Source organism: Anomaloglossus baeobatrachus, chromosome 5, assembly GCF_048569485.1.
Source record: "Anomaloglossus baeobatrachus isolate aAnoBae1 chromosome 5, aAnoBae1.hap1, whole genome shotgun sequence".
Lineage (NCBI taxonomy): Eukaryota > Metazoa > Chordata > Amphibia > Anura > Aromobatidae > Anomaloglossus > Anomaloglossus baeobatrachus.
The window spans coordinates 414,257,646-414,275,303 of record NC_134357.1 but is presented as its reverse complement, the minus strand read 5'-3'; positions in this window follow the sequence as shown (position 1 = coordinate 414,275,303).

Here is a 17,658-nt window from a genome sequence, read left to right as displayed (position 1 = left end):
TCGGACGCAGGTTGTTCGTCGTTCCTGAGGCACCGTGTGACACCCCGGGAACGACGAACAACAGTGTTCCTGCGTCCTCTGGCAAGGAGGTGGGAGTGACGATAATGCGGCTGCTCTCCGCCCCACCGCTTCTATTGGTAGTCCGCTGTGTGACGTCGCTGTGAAGCCGCACGAACCTCCTCCTTAAAAAAGAGTTTGTTCGGCGGCCTCAGCAACGTCGTTAGGAAGGTATGTGCGTGTGACGCGTACTACCGATATTGTTCGCCATGGGCAACGATTTGCCTGTGACGCACGCACGACGGGGGCGGGTGCGATCGCTAGCGACATCGCTGCGTGTAAAGTGGCCTTTAGAATTACACCCAGTATACAGGGCAAGAGAAGTGGTACTGTGCAGCGTATAATTACACCCAGGTAGCACAGCTCCCCACTATATACTGTAATATAGGCCACACTCTATATACTGTATAGTTAGCTTCATACAATATACTACAATATATATATATATAGTGTACAGCTGTGTATATATTATACAGTATACAGGTGTGCCTATGTAAATAATTTATGGCGTGGAATTCACACTATGCACTATGAACACAGCACTACACTTTACCACAGTCCACAACATTGAAACTGCAGTACCAAGATTGAAAACTTGTGGAGTTGTGGAAATCACAGGATGGAGACGTTGCTGATCTGCAAATGATGAAAATATGGAAACAGCATTTAATAAACATTTTGTTTTAACACATATGGAGCCTGAGCCTACTGTAATTCCAGCCTTGGCTGCTATTATGGAGGATTTTAATGATCGTCTAAGGAAGGTACTGTCTCTGAATGCACTTGTACAAATCATCAAGGTCCACTGCTGGCAGCTGCTGTGTAATCACCGACCAATAGTCTTATATTGCTTGATGGAGTCAAGTCTGGAGACGCTGCAGCCACGGGAGAACATTTAGGCCACAGAGGCTGCTCACAGTAGTCTCAACAAGTGGTCTAGCGTTGTCCTGCTGAATAATATCTCCAGGGACACTTTGGAGAAATGGCTGCACCACAAGTTCTACAATCAAATCAAATGTAATGCTGCGCTATTGATGCACCTTGAATGAAGACCAGACGGGTACAGCTACCATACATTATGCCACCTGACACCATAATCATAGGAGTAGAATCGGTGTGATGTTCTCTCGTGAAGGCCTCTTCATGCGTTGCCCACGTGTTTTCCAGGCCAGTCTCCGGCTATCAAGAAAAAATTAGGACTAATCGCTGAGGAGTAAAGACCTCTATTTCAGTCTCCATTGTCGTCTTGGTCTGCACCATGACAGCCTTTGAGATCAATGGCATGAGGTTAATGAACACCTGTAGACAAACATCTGTTTCGTAGCCCAATGCCATGTAAAGATGTTCTATATATATCATATATGCATATCAAATGTAAGGCGCCAAACATTTTCACTTGCATGTCAGAATGAATCAATGGTGGCACCAGTGGTGCGGCCACTTTTCTAAAGTGTCCCAGGATCCATTTCTCAACATGACAACGAAAGGCCGCATGTTGCTTGTGCTACTGTGAGTAGCCATAGAGAGGCTGTCCAGGCTTGGGTGCAAGTCTGCAGTTATTGTGTGTGACTGCAGACTTTGTGAATCTCCACAATACATGCTGTCAGGATTCTGCGGTGCTGGGAACAGGTGGGTGGTTATGTGACCGCAAGTGTGCGATTTGCATACGTCCTGCCACATTCAGAAGAGACGTGTCCGGCCTTGTTCAATTCATTTGCAATAACTGAGGCTGGTCATATCTAGTTAGCATGTGACCACATACATGCAAATCACATTATTGCAGTCACATAACCAACCACTTCCAGTCATGGTACAGGTGAATCCTAATAACACACACTCTGAGGATTCACAAGTCTGCAGTCACATAGAGTGACTGCAGATATCCACACCAAGCCTGGACAATCCCTTTAATGGCCTAATACGTTACCATGACCTACGGAGTCCAAGGGCTTCCTCACATCAAGGACATATGGGATGACAGGAGCTCCCAGCGTGATTTGCCGAAGTGCATTCAGCGGCAGAACCTTCCTCAGATGACCCCTAATAACCTCAGTGACAACAGCTGAGGTGGAGTGCCGGGATTTGTGCACGTGGCTCAGACTCCAGACTGAAGAAATCGAGAGTTATAGAAAATTGTTTCCTTATTTACATTATTTTATTATTATTAACATGTCTATCCATCCTGTGTATTCAATAACTTCCATGTTGGTGTTGCAATTTCATTGTTGAGGATTGTTTATATACTGTGGAATTGTGCCTGTGAATATAGTGCATAGTGCAATATCCACACTATATACACAGGTCCGCACTATACACTATAGTATTCCATATACATGACATGGGATGTGCTGAGACCCTTCTATATACATCACTTAGGAAAACACTAGGACTATACTGCATGTACATCACATAGGAGACACTGAGACTCTACTGGCTGTATGTATCACATCGGAGACAGACTCTGCTAGCTGCATATCTAATATATACAGCTGAGTGAGTGTATTTATGTATCTATGTATGTATGTATGTGTGTATGTATGTCCACTAAAGGAATCCTCACCGTCGCATTTACAATCACAAAAGTTTGCACAGCCACCTCATTTGACTCAGTAAACGTCGTAGACTATGTTTTGAGGGGAATTTTTAACCCTGTGCTTTACAATTATTCGCCAAAAGAAAACGCTTATAGGCAAAGAACATTCTTAGCAAAGGGTACGCTCACACGAGTGTATGACTCGGACGAGTGCAATGTGAGAAAATCCGGCATCGCACTTGGAGCAATGTTATTCAATGAGAGAGAGCAGATGGTCAGCTTTTCCTCATCCAGATTCTGTATGAGAGAAAAGTCACACCATGGTGTGATTGTCAGCGAGATACGTGTCACCCGCACCCATACAAGTCTATGGGTGCAAGAGAAACATCGGACTGTAATCAGATGACATCCGAGTGCAGTGCAATAATCACATCAGCTGACAATGGAAGAGATGGGAGACTAATCCCTCCCTCTCCTTCGCAGCGCCCGACCCCTCCGCAGCTGTGATCCGATCGCAGGACTGGATCACATTTGCATGACACTTGGCACACACTGGCAGCACGGCGAGAGCTGAGGGTCATTAGTATATCGCATCCAGTGCACTCGCATCAGATACCATAGCATTGTGTGAATCTAGCCTACGACAGCTTGTGTCAGTTAATATGATTTTGGTGGTGAGAGGGAGAGTGAGAGAAAGACAGAGAGAGAGTGGGCAATGTCGGGTACTACAGCTAGTATATCATGTAGTGAACAAAGACTGCGGCTATGCCAGTGTGAAAATGTTTTGAATTTTTGACTTTCAGTCCCCACATCTCAGCATCCACTACAACTATGAGCTTGCGACTACCTTCATTTTATATACAATCATTTTTGCTATTTCATACATAAATTTGACATGTAACTATTTATCATATGATTAGTTATGCAGATTCTTGTCACGTCACCGCATTGTTATCGTTTTTCTTCAGGTGTATGAAAAATCTTTTTTTTCCTGTATACTACAAATTACAACCTGTTTTCATATTCCCTAATAGCTCAGTGTGTTATGAGGTTTATTCCCAAGCGAAATGTCACTGGTTCAAATCAAGGAGCTGCCATGAAGATTTGCCATGAAAAGAGAGAGCGTATCATCCAGCGCATTAAAAAAAAATATTGCGTAACGGCCTCGGAAGAAGCAGGGTGAAACGTACGTCGGGGTGGAGGGACCTGTCTGTCTGGACCTAGGCGTCTCATATTGAACCTATCTACGTAACATCAGTATGTTTTGTGCCCATTTGTTTTGCTTATTGGTTAGTTCATTTGTTATGCAGGTACCATGGGTATGTGGGTGCTTAGTCATTTAACCTTTGTGCATTGATCACATCGCACTTTACTCTTACGCTGCTGCTTCTGGCTATTGGCTATTAGTTTTTACATATAATGGCTTAGCGTGTTTTACCTGCAGTATATTTTGTTATTCCTGCTACTTTGGCCAGGGCTGTTGCAATTAGTAGCAGTCATATGCGTATTGTCTGTTTTTGTGTATCTTAATTTAGCATGTGATATTGGTAGCTTTTCCTTCATATATATTTCACCATATTTAAGTGACTATTTTATAGTATTTATTTATTTATTTAATATTTATGGTGCTTATTCTTATGAATTTAGTTGTATATGGCTATTCTGTAGTGCCCTTCATTTATGTCCTTTGTTTTTTCAAATGCTCAGGTGGTTTTGAGGTCCCTCTCAAGAGCAATTTTCTCTGTTTCTTTTTTCTTTTTTTAATCTTTTGTGGGTGTAAAAATTTTTTTAATGATCACTAATAAAGTATACTTAATTTTGTTATGAATCGCTCATTTTGTCTCTCGTCTTTGGGGACATTCCTCTTGGTTGTATAGGTATTGATGTTTGTGTCTTGCCTACATAAATATTGGACGCGGTTGATTAATAATCATAATAATAATACCCATCAGCTTGTATAATCAGAGCAACACCTATACAGTCAGCACCCCTATTAATGTTAACCTTTTTTCCTTATAACAATTTGGGTTTTTGCAACAGCTATTTCAGTTTCATATATCTAATAACTGATGGACTCAGTAATATTTCTGGATTGAAATAAGGTTTATTGTACTAACAGAAAATGTGCAATCCGCATTTAAACAAAATTTGACCAGTGCAAAAGTATGGGCACCCTTATCAATTTCTTGATTTGAACACTCCTAACTACTTTTTACTGACTTACTAAACCACTAAATTGGTTTTGTAACCTCATTGAGCTTTGAACTTCATAGGCAGGTGTATCCAATCATGAGAAAAGGTATTTAAGGTGGCCACTTGCAAGTTGTTCTCCTATTTGAATCTCCTATGAAGAGTGGCATCATGGGCTCCTCAAAACAACTCTCAAATGATCTGAAAACAAAGATTATTCAACATAGTTGTTCAGGGGAAGGATACAAAAAGTTGTCTCAGAGATTTAAACTGTCAGTTTCCACTGTGAGGAACATAGTAAGGAAATGGAAGAACACAGGTACTTGTTAAGCCCAGAAGTGGCAGCCCAAGAAAAATATCAGAAAGGCAGAGAAGAAGAATGGTGAGAACAGTCAAGGACAATTCACAGACCACCTCCAAAGACCTGCAGCATCATCTTGCTGCAGATGGTGTCAATGTGCATCGGTCAACAATACAGCGCACGTTGCACAAGGAGAAGCGGTATGGGAGAGGGATGTGAAAGAAGCCGTTTCTGCAAGCACGCCACAGAGTCGCCTGAGTTATGCAAAAGCACATTTGGACAAGCCAGTTACATTTTGGAAGAAGGTCCTGTGGACTGATGAAACAAAGATTGAGTTCTTTGGTCATACAAAAAGGCGTTCTGCATGGAGGCAAAAAAACATGGCATTCCAAGAAAAGCACTTGCTACCCACAGTAAAATTTGGTGGAGGTTCCATCATGCTTTGGGGCTGTGTGGTCAATGCCGACACCAGGAATCTTGTTAAAGTTGAGGGTCGCATGGATCCAACTCAATATCAGCAGATTCTTGACAATAATGTGCAAGAATCAGTGACAAAGTTGAAGTTACGCAGGGGATGGATATTTCAGCAAGACAATGATCCAAAACACCGCTCCAAATCTACTCAGGCATTCATGCAGAGGAACATTTACAATGTTCTGGAATGGCCATCCCAGTTCCCAGACCTGAATATCATTGAAAATCTGTGGGATGATTTGAAGCGTGCTGTCCATGCTCGGCGACCATCAAACTTAACTGAACTGGAATTGTTTTGTAAACAGGAATGGTCAAATATACCTTCATCCAGGATCCAGGAACTCATTAAAAGCTACAGGAAGCGACTAGAGTCTGTTATTTTTGCAAAAGGAGGATCTACAAAATATTAATGTCACTTTTATGTTGAGGTGCCCATACTTTTGCACCGGTCAAATTTTGTTTAAATGCGGATTGCATATTTTCTGTTAGTACAATAAACCTAATTTCAATCCAGAAATATTACTGAGTCCATCAGTTATTAGATATATGAAACTGAAATAGCTGTTGCAAAAACCCAAATTGTTATAAAGAAAAAAGGTTAACATTAATAGGGGTGCCCAAACTTTTTCATATGACTGTATGGGAACCAAAAGGCAAGTCCCCATTTTTTGCTTTCATATTAACCAGCTTCCATTAGGTTATTTATTACGTCACCTTACATCCCTCCTTTCTCACCACCATTCTGCACCTCCTGGGGATCTGCGTAACCCTTTTAAGCAAGACTATAACTACCTCAAGGACCTGCAGGTATTGACATCCTCCTCTCCCTCCACCGAGCAAGGGTTTTGGCTTTCAGTTTAACCCATTAGCGCAGCAGTCACTTCTACATTTTATTTTCCTTTTTTGGCAGACTTACGCTGACCTTGCCTTCTGCTTGCCTGCGGGACAACTTGTTTTCTCAATAAACCTCCTTGTTTTGAAGTCAGCTTTGTCTCCTTATTTCCTTTTTTGAGCACCAGTATTCCCTCTCCATTTGTGCATTTGTAGCGTGTTCAATACTTATTTCACCCACTGTACCTTGTTTACAATAGATTCCTATGATGACAAATGGCACTGTGGCATCTATTTACAAAGTGTACATCATTTGACGGCACATTTCCATGCACCAGTGATTTTTTTCTCCGATTCTTCCTTTGTTACTGCTCTCATTGCAAAGCTGGGAAACTCTCACATTTTGTCCTTGGTTCCAACTTGTAGACTTTCGAGACAGCTTCTCCCTAGTCCCCCTACTTCTTCCGCTAACTGCGCCCAAAGACGAAGCCATTGGGCCAAAATGTTTGTCAGGGCTGGCTGCATGGGCTATCCCTCGTCAAGAAAAGTGGCCTGATTGGGCCCCTGACAACCACAATCCAGGCCAACTGCCCTCACAGTCATGCCCTACTTGCGAGGGGGGTACACAAATATCACACAGACATTCCAGAGTGAGAATGAAGTCACATCCTAGTAATAGAAAAATGTTCATGTGACTAATAGCCAGGGCCACTAAGGCTTAGACACATTGTCTTTTCTGACATCATGCCATGGCCATACTCCTATGCTGTTGATTTCACATCATTGCATACACTTTAGAATAGGGGTGGGCAAAGTGCGGCCCACAGGCCAAATCCGGCCCTCTGGCTGCTCCAGTCCGGTCGCGGACTGAGACAGCCAATGGGTTGAAACCAGTGACCTGCAAGCTGCACCGTGCCATCTGCTGCCCACCACATGCGTCCCGATATCGCTGCATATGCAAATGCAGATAGTGGTGAATACATTGGTGAAGGATGGAGCTGTCAGCTCCTTCTTCCACCAATCAACGCAGGCGATTGAGACATCAGACTGGAGATCAGAGCGCAGCACTAGGGGAATGGAAGGGAGGTGAGTATGTGGTGTTTATTTTCCCTATCTTTGTGAGATGTGTGGCTGTAATATAAGAGCTGTGTGGGGGCTCATAATGGATATACAGTTGGAGGCTATGTGGTGACACATACTGTTTATAATTAGGCTCCTATGTATACAGAGACTATGTGGGCTCATACTGTATATAAGGCTGCTTTCACACATCCGGTTTTTCCTGTGTGGCACAATCCGGCGCTTTGCAGAAAAAAAGCAACCGTTTTTTTTTGCCGCCGGTTGCGTTTTTTTTTTGCATAGACTTACATTAGTGCCGTATTGTGCCGCATGGGCTTGCGTTCCGTCCAGATTTAGCCGATGCAGCGGCCGGATGGAACGTTGCCTGGCACGGTTTCTTGTCAGGCAAAAAAAACCGCATTGCAATGCATGCCTATGGACGCCGCATGCGGCGTCCTGCGGCAAACACCGCATCTGGCCGCCGCATGCGTTTTTTCCACTGCGCATGCTCATTAGCGTGCCGCAAGCGGCAAAAAAACGGACGGGCCGCATGTAAAAAACTTATGCAAAGGATGCGGTATTGTCGCCGCATCCGTTGCATAGGTTTTAGAGCCGGATTGGCCGGCTCTGCTAAAACCGGAGGTGTGAAAGCAGCCTAAGGAGACAATTTGGGGGCTTAACTGTAAGTAAGGGGCTATGTGGGGGCCCATACTGTGTATAAGGAGCTTATTTGGAGGCTCTTACTGTGTATAAGGGAGCTATGTGGTGGCTTATACTGTATACAGGCGCTATATTGAGGCTCATACTAAGTATAAGATTATTTGGGGGCTCATACTGTGTACAGGGAAGCTACAGTGCCTACAAGTAGTATTCAACCCCCTGCAGATTTAGCAGGTTTACACATTCGAAATTAACTTGGCATTGTGACATTTGGACTGTAGATCAGCCTGGAAGTGTGAAATGCACTGCAGCAAAAAAGAATGTTATTTCTTTTTTTATTTTTTTTAAATTGTGAAAAGTTTATTCAGAGGGTCATTTATTATTCAACCCCTCAAACCACAAGAATTCTGTTTGGTTCCCCTAAAGTATTAAGAAGTATTTCAGGCACAAAGAACAATGAGCTACACATGTTTGGATTAATTATCTCTTTTTCCAGCCTTTTCTGACTAATTAAGACCCTCCCCAAACTTGTGAACAGCACTCATACTTGGTCAACATGGGAAAGACAAAGGAGCATTCCAAGGCCATCAGAGACAAGATCGTGGAGGGTCACAAGGCTGGCAAGGGGTGCAAAACCCTTTCCAAGGAGTTGGGCCTACCTGTCTCCACTGTTGGGAGCATCATCCGGAAGTGGAAGGCTTATGGAACTACTGTTAGCCTTCCACGGCCTGGACAGCCTTTGAAAGTTTCCACCCGTGCCGAGGCCAGGCTTGTCCGAAGAGTCGAGGCTAACCCAAGGACAACAAGGAAGGAGCTCCGGGAAGATCTCATGGCAGTGGGGACATTGGTTTCAGTCAATACAATAAGTAACGTACTCCACCGCAATGGTCTCCGTTCCAGACGAGCCCGTAAGGTACCTTTGCTTTCAAAGCGTCATGTCAAGGCTCGTCTACAGTTTGCTCATGATCACTTGGAGGACTCTGGGACAGACTGGTTCAAGGTTCTCTGGTCTGATGAGACCAAGATCGAGATATTTGGTGCCAACCACACACGTGACGTTTGGAGACTGGATGGCACTGCATACGACCCCAAGAATACCATCCCTACAGTCAAGCATGGTGGTGGCAGCATCATGCTGTGGGGCTGTTTCTCAGCCAAGGGGCCTGGTCATCTGGTCCGCATCCATGGGAAGATGGATAGCACGGCCTACCTGGAGATTTTGGCCAAGAACCTCCGCTCCTCCATCAAGGATCTTAAGATGGGTCGTCATTTCATCTTCCAACAAGACAACGACCCAAAGCACACAGCCAAGAAAACCAAGGCCTGGTTCAAGAGGGAAAAAATCAAGGTGTTGCAGTGGCCTAGTCAGTCTCCTGACCTTAACCCAATTGAAAACTTGTGGAAGGAGCTCAAGATTAAAGTCCACATGAGACACCCAAAGAACCTAGATAACTTGGAGAAGATCTGCATGGAGGAGTGGGCCAAGATAACTCCAGAGACCTGTGCCGGCCTGATCAGGTCTTATAAAAGACGATTATTAGCTGTAATTGCAAACAAGGGTTATTCCACAAAATATTAAACCTAGGGGTTGAATAATAATTGACCCACACTTTTATGTTGAAAATTTATTAAAATTTAACTGAGCAACATAACTTGTTGGTTTGTAAGATTTATGCATCTGTTAATAAATCCTGCTCTTGTTTGAAGTTTGCAGGCTCTAACTTATTTGCATCTTATCAAACCTGCTAAATCTGCAGGGGGTTGAATACTACCTGTAGGCACTGTATGTGGGGCTCATACTGTATAAAGGAGGGCTGTGAGAGGGCTCATGCTGTTTATAGGTGATGTGTGGGTTCATACTGTATGTAGGGGTACTGTATATAGGACGCCACTTGCTATAATATATACAGTACAGACTAAAAATTTGGACACACCTTCTCATTCAAAGAGTTTTCTTTATTTTCATGACTCTGAAAATTGTAGATTCACATTGAAGGCATCAAAACTATGAATTAACACATGTGGAATGACATACTTAACAAAAAAGTGTGAAACAACTGATAAAATGTCTTATATTCTAGGTTCTTCAAAGTAGCCACTTTTTGCTTTGATTACAGCTTTGCACACTCTTGCCATTCTCTTGATGAGCTTCACCGTTCTATTGTAGGATTTGAAAAATCCGAGCCATCAATAAACAAAGAGATAGTGAAGGAATACTTAGCTAACATTAATTAATTCAAGTCACCAGGTCCCGATGAATTACACCCCAGAGTACTGAAGGAGATAGCAGAGGAAATATTATAACCACTCTTCATAATTTTTGAAAATTCTTGGAAAACAGGAGAAGTTCCAGAAGACTGGAGAAGAGAAAATGTCCCTTTCTTCAAAAAGGGGAAGATGGTGGACCCAGGGAACTACAGGCCTGTGAGCCTGACTTCCATACCAGGAAAGATCTTTGAACAAATTATTAAACAACATGTATGCAAGTACCTGGATGGGATTGAAGTGATTAACCAGAGCCAGCATGGGTTTCTAACTAATAAGTCATGTCAGACTAACTTAATTATTTCCTTCTATGACAAAATCACTGACTGGATGGATCAGGGAAATGCAGGAGATATAGTATATCTTGACTTTAGCAAAACATTTGACAAAGTATTTCATACAATCCTTATTGAAAAAATGACCAAGTGTGGAGTGGATAAGGCAACTGTTAGATGTATTCGTCACTGGCTTAGTGATCGGAGTCAAAGAGTGGTCATAATGGCTGCACATCCAGTTGGAAGATTGTCTCAAGTGGGGTACCACAGGGCTCTGTCCTGGGCCCTGTGTTGTTCAACATCTTTATCAATGATTTAGATGAAGGAATTAAGGGTAAACTGATTAAATTTGCTGATGACAGAAAGCTAGGAAAAATAACTAATACTAGAGAAGAGAGAGAGAGAAAGAGGATTCAACAAGATCTAAACAAGCTTGAACAGTGGGCAGCAACTAATAGAATAGTTTTTAACAGGGAGAAATGCAAAGTCATACATCTTGGCAAGAATAATGAAAAGAGCACATACAGCATGGGAGGAATAAAGCTATCCAACAGCATGTGTGAAAGCGACTTAGGTATACTAATAGATCACAGACTGAACATGAGTCAACAGTGTGATGCAGCAGCAAAAAAAGGCAAACACCATTCTAGGATGTATTAACAGAAGCATACAGTCTAGATCACGTGAAGTCATTATCCACCTTTACTCCTCTTTGGTCAGACCTCATCTGGAATATTGTGTCCAGTTCTGGGCACCGCATTTTACAAAAGACATCAACAAACTGGAGCAAGTTTAGAGCAGAGTGACCAGAATGGTGATTGGTCTGCAAACCATGTCCTATGAGGAACGGTTACAGGATTTAGGATTGTTTAGCTTGCAAAAGAGAAGACTGAGAGGAGTCCTAATAGCTGTCTACAAATATCTTAAAGGCTGTCACACTGTAGAGGGATCAGTTTTATTCTCATTTTCACAAGGAAAGACTAGAAGCAATGGGATGAAACTGATGGGGAGGAGGCACAGATTAGATATTAGAAAAAACTTTTTGACAGTAAGGGTGATCAACGAGTGGAACAGGCTGCCACGAGAGGTTGTGAGTTCTCCATCAATGGAAGTCTTTAAAAAGAGGTTGGATGGACATCTGACTGTGATTATTTAGTTAATCCTGCTTTGAGCAGGGGGTTGGACTAGATGACCCAGGAGGTCCATTACAACTTTAATATTCTATGATTCTAAGAGGTAGTCACCGGAAATGGTCTTCCAGCAGTCTTGAAGGAGTTCCCAGAGATGCTTAGCACTTGTTGGCCCTTTTGCCTTCACTCTGCGGTCCAGCTCACCCCAAACCATCTCGATTGGGTTCAGGTCTGGTGACTGTGGAGGCCAGGTCATATGGCGTAGCAACGCATCACTCTCCTTCTTAGTGAAATAGCCCTTACACAGCCTGGAGGTGTGTTTGTGGTCACTGTCCTGTTGAAAAATAAATGATGGTCCAACTAAACGCAAACCGGATGGAATAAGATGCCGCTGCAAGATGCTGTGGTAGCCATGCTGGTTCAGTATGCCTTAAATTTTGAATAAATCCTCAACAGTGTCACCAGCAAAGCACCCCCACACCATCACACCTTCTCCTCCATGCTTCACGGTGGGAACCAGGCATGTAGAGACCATCCGTTCACCTTTTCTGCATTGCACAAAGACTCGGTGGTTGGATCCAAATATCTCAAATTTGGACTCATCAGACCAAAGCACAGATTTCCACTGGTCTAATGTCCATTCCTTGTGTTCTTTAGCCCAAACAAGTCTCTTCTGCTTGTTGCCTGTCCTTAGTAGTGGTTTCCTAGCAGCTATTTTACCATGAAGGCCTGCTGCACAAAGTCTCCTCTTAACAGTTGTTCTAGAGAGGTGTTTGCTGCTAGAACTCTGTGTGGCATTGACCTGGTCTCTAATCTGAGCTGCTGTTAACCTGCGATTTCTGAGGCTGGTGCCTTGGATAAACTTATCCTCCACAGCAGAGGTGACTCTTGCTCTTCCTTTCCTGGTGCGGTCCTCATGTGAGCCAGTTTCTTTGTCGTGTTTGATGTTTTTTGCCACTGCACTTGGGGACACTTTCAAAGTTTTCCAAGTTTTTGGACTGACTGACCTTCATTTCTTAAAGTAATGATGGTCACTCGTTTTTCTTTACTTAATTGCTTTTTTCTTGCCATAATACAAATTCTAACAGTCTATTCAGTAGAACTATCAGCTGTGTATCCACCAGACTTCTGCACAACACAACTGATGGTCCCAACCCCATTTATAAAGCAAGAAATCTCACTTATTAAACCTGACAGGGCACACCTGTGAAGTGAAAACCATTTCCTATCAATACTTCTTGAAGCTCATCAAGAGAATGCCAAGAGTGTGCATAGCAGTAATCAAAGCAAAAGGTGGCTAATTTGAAGAATCTAGAATATAAGACATATTTTCAGTTGTTACACACACACATATGTATGTATATATATATATATATATATATATATATATATATATATATATACAGTGTTTCACAACTTGTTCAATGTCCCATTCCACACATGCACACACGCGCAGTTCGCCGGTACAGGATGTGTATCGGGCAACCATTGTGACAGATGGCGGAACTTCCGCTGCCAGAGCGCTGACGTCAAAGGCAGGAGCCGCTTGCCTCTGATTGGTTAGCGCGCTGCCTTTGAGTAGCGGCTGACAGCGGAAGTTCCCCATTGTCGCGATGGTTACCCGATACAAATCCTTTAGTGGAGAACTACAAGAACCAGGAGGCCGGCGATGGAACGGAAGGTAAGGTGAGCATAATATGTGTGTGTGCGTGTGTGTTTGTGCGGACTGCAAGAGCGGGTTAGAGCGCGGTGGAGGTACAGAACCGGAAGTGTGTGCGGTGAGTATTTGCTCGTACAGTATAGCTTGTTCGTAAACGGAGTTACAAAATTCCAGCAAGCTTTGCTCATATAGCGAAATACTCACAAACTGGGTTACTCGTTAACTGAGGTTCCACTGTATATTTTATATATATATATATATATATATATATAAAAATATATACACACACACACACACACACACGAGTATTTAAATAAATTAGAATATTATTATTATTTATTATTATAGCGCCATTTATTCCATGGCGCTTTACAAGTGAGAGAGGGTATACGTACAACAATCATTAACAGTACAAGACAGACTGGTATAGGAGGAGAGAGGAGCCTGCCCGCGAGGGCTCACAGTCTACAGGGAATGGGTGATGGTACAATAGGTGAGGAGTGGACAGAGCTGGTTGCGCAGTGGTCTACTGGACTGAGGGCTATTGTAGGTTGTAGGCTTGTTGGAAGAGGTGGGTCTTGAGGTTCCTCTTGAAGCTTTCCACGGTAGTGGAGAGTCTGATGTGCTGAGGTAGAGCGTTCCAGAGTATGGGGGATGCACGGGAGAAATCTTGTACACGATTGTGGGAAGAGGAGATAAGAGAGGAGCAGAGAAGGAGATCTTGTGAGGATCTGAGGTTGCGTGCAGGTAGGTACCGGGAGACTAGGTCACAGATGTAGGGAGGAGACAGGTTGTGCATGGCTTTGTATGTCATGGTTAATGTTTTGAACTGGAGTCGTTGGACGATGGGAAGCCAGTGAAGGGATTGGCAGAGTGGCGAGGCTGGGGAGTAGCGAGGGGAGAGGTGGATTAAGCGGGCCGCAGAGTTTAGGATAGATTGGAGGGGTGCAAGAGTGTTGGAAGGGAGGCCAGAGAGCAGGAGGTTGCAGTAGTCGAGGCGTTAGATGATGAGGGCATGCACTAATGTTTTTGCAGATTCTTGGTTAAGGAAAGCACGGATCCGGGAGATATTTTTGAGTTGTAATTGGCATGAGTTGAAGAGGGCTTGGATGTGTGGCTTGAAGGATAGAGCAGAGTCGAGGGTTACTCCAAGGCAACGAGCTTGTGAGACTGGGGTGAGTGAGCAAGCATCAAGTTTGATGGATAGGCTTGTTGGAGGAGATGAGTGAGGAGGAGGAAAGACAATGAACTCTGTTTTGTCCATGTTAAGTTTTAGGAATCGTGCAGAGAAGAAGGATGAAATAGCAGACAGACATTGTGGAATTTTGGTTAGTAGAGAGGTAATGTCAGGTCCAGAGAGGTAGATCTGTGTGTCATCGGCATAGAGATGATACTGGAAGCCGTGGGACTCTATGAGCTGTCCCAGGACGAAGGTGTAGATGGAGAACAGCAGGGGTCCAAGAACTGAGCCTTGGGGGACACCGACAGATAGGGGGCGAGATGAGGAAGTGGTGTGAGAATGGGAGACGCTGAGAGTTCGGTCGGTTAGGTATGAGGAGATCCAAGATAGGGCCAAGTCTGTGATGCCCAGAGATGAGAGAATCTGTAGTAGGAGGGAATGGTCTACTGTGTCGAAGGCAGAGGACAGGTCCAGGAGGAGGAGGATAGAGTAGTGTCGCTTGGCTTTGGCGGTTAGTAGATCATTGGTGACTTTGGTTAGGGCAGTTTCAGTAGAGTGATGAGGTCGGAAGCCAGATTGAAGCCGGTCAAAGAGGGAGCAGGAGGAGAGGCATGAGGACAATTCAAGATGGACATGCTGTTCCAGTAGTTTTGAGGCATAGGGGAGAAGGGATATGGGGCGATAGTTTGACACAAAGGAAGGGTCAAGGGAGGGCTTTTTGAGGATGGGTGTAATAGAGGCATGTTTAAAGCATGAAGGGAATACACCAGTTGTTAGTGATAGGTTGAAGAGATGGGTTAGGGCTGAGATGAGGACTACGGTGATGTTGAGGATGAGGTGCGATGGGAGTGGGTCCAGTGCACAGGTGGTTAGATGTGATCTTGAGAGTAGAGTGGAGAGATTGTTTTCTGTCATGGTGGAGAAGCTGGATTTGGAGGAAGAGGGATGAGTAGCTATGATGAGGGGCTGTGGTGATTGTGGGCCAAAGCTTGCTCTGATGTTGTCAATCTTCCGCTTGAAGAAAGAGGCAAAGTCTTCAGCTGAGAGAAGAGGAGAGGGAGGTGGTGCCGGAGGACAGAGGAGAGAATTGAAAGTGTTGAATAGCTGTTTAGGGTTGTGAGAGAGAGAAGATATGAGGGATGAGAAGTAGGTTTGTTTTGCAGCAGTGAGTGTGGACTTGAAAGTGGTGAGGGACTCTTTGTATGCAATGAAGTGCTCAGTGGAATGAGACCTCTTCCATCTGCACTCAGCAATTCTGGAAGCCCGTCTTAGTTCTTTAGTCTGCCTCGTGTGCCAGGGTTGTCTGTTGATTGTGCGGGTTTTGGTCTGTGTGAGGGGGGCAGCTGATTTGAGAGCTGCAGAGATTGTAGTGTTGTATAAAGTTGCAGCGGCATCTGCATCATATAGAAATGTAATGTCTGTGAGAGGAAGAAGGGACTGAGAAAGGGCGTGTAAATCAATGTGTTTGATATTTCTGCGAGGGTGTGGAAGTTTGTGGAGGGGGGGTTGCGTACTTGGAGAAGAGAGGGAAGAGAATGTGAGTAGGTTGTGGTGAGACAGGGGGAGAGGTGAGTTAGAGAGGTTAGATAGGGAACAGAGGCGAGTGAAGATGAGGTCCAGCGTGTGGCCATCTTTGTGAGTAGCTGCAGAAGACCATTGGGTGAGGCCGAAGGAGGAAGCGAGTGTTAGAAGTTTGGAGACAGATGAGTGGGAAGTGTCAATGGGGATGTTGAAATCACCCATGATGATGGTGGGGATGTCGGTGGAAAGGAAGTGTAGTAGCCAGGTGGTGAAATGGTCAAAAAAGGCAGTGGCTGGCCCTGGAGGGCGGTAAATGACAGCCAGTTGAAGGTTGGAGGGCGCGTAGATGCGTACGGAGTGCACCTCAAAAGATGGGAGCGTAACAGAGGGTGGTAGTGGAATTGGTGTAAAGGAGCATTGGTCGGACAAGAGCAAACCAACTCCTCCACCATGCTTGTTACTGGGGCGGGGTGTGTGAGAGAATTGGAGACCGCCATAAGAAAGTGCAGCAGGAGAGGCAGTGTCAGAGGCGGTGATCCAGGTTTCTGTGATGGCGAGGAAGGAGAGTTTATTAGTGATGAAAAGATCATGAATGTAGGATAGTTTGTTGCAGACAGAGCGAGCGTTCCATAGAGCTCCTGTTAGTGGGACTGGGGGAGCGGGGGCTGGGTGAATGGGTATGAGGTTTGCGAGGTTGCTGAAATTTGTGTTAGGTTGTTGAAGAGGGTTTGAAGTGACAATAGGGATGTGGTGAGGAGGACCAGGATTTGGAGCAATATCCCCAGCAGTGAGGAGAAGCAGTGAGAGTGTTAGTAAGTGGGAGCAGGAGAGGCCATGAGATGGACGTGTGTGTCTGGAGACACTGGGTGACATATTGAGGAAAATATCTGAGGGGAAGGTGAGATGGGTGGGGAGGATGGAGGGAGAGATGAATAGTTCATTACTGGCTTTAGGGATCAGAGGGGGCAGTAAAAAGTGAAGTATTATAGAGGTGAAAGTGAATAGAAACACAAACATTGTTTACAATGACTATGTATGCTGTTAACTTCCGGTCACTTCCGGCCCAATTCTGGCCTAATTCAATGCATCATACTTATATGGCATATGTATGGAATATCATGATACACACACACACACACACACACACACACACACACACACACACACATGTATTTAAATAAATTAGAATATCATGAGGAAGTTCATTTACTTCAGTAACTCAATACAAAAAGGGTAATACATATATTATATAGCGTCATTACACACAGAGTGATCTATTTCAAGAGTTTATTTCTGTTAATGCTGATGATTATGGCTTACAGCCAATGAAAACCCAAAAGTAATTATCTCAGAAAATGTGAATAATTACCACAAAACTGCAAAGGCTTTCTAAGAGTTTAAAATAGTCCCTTAGTCTGGTTCAGTAGAATACACAATCATGGGGAAGACTGCTGACTTGACAGAAAGCCAAAAGGCAGTCACTGACACAATCCACAAGGAGGGTAAGCCACAAAAGGTCATT